Source organism: Arachis ipaensis, chromosome B08, assembly GCF_000816755.2.
Source record: "Arachis ipaensis cultivar K30076 chromosome B08, Araip1.1, whole genome shotgun sequence".
NCBI lineage: Eukaryota > Viridiplantae > Streptophyta > Magnoliopsida > Fabales > Fabaceae > Arachis > Arachis ipaensis.
The window spans coordinates 119,130,944-119,131,370 of NC_029792.2; positions in this window are offsets into that span (position 1 = coordinate 119,130,944).

The following is a 427-nucleotide window of genomic DNA, read 5'->3' on the forward strand; positions in this document are numbered from 1 at the left end:
TATGGAGAAGGAGGGAAGGAGGCTCTATAGAGGAGAACGGAGAGAGGGAGGTATGGAGATTCCGAGTTTCAGAGAGGGAGGGAGGCGCTGGGGCTTGAGTGAGTACTTCACTCACTTAGGTTTAGAGATTTTGTTGTTAGGTTAAAGAGTAAAACTGTAAAAACATTAGCATTGCATAATATTCTTCGGTTCGGTTTGATTTAATTTTTATTAAGTCAACTGCAAATTGAATCGAACCGATTGATTTTAATGAAAAACTGATTTTTTTTTTGTTTTTAAATTTGTTGTTGTAAATTTTGGTTTAATTTTACAGTAATTTTCGGTCCAGTTCAATAACTTACACCTTTAATTTTTGTTATTATTTTATTATGTTTTACAATTAAATTATTTATATTTATATAAGAAGAATTTTAGGTATTTCAATAAA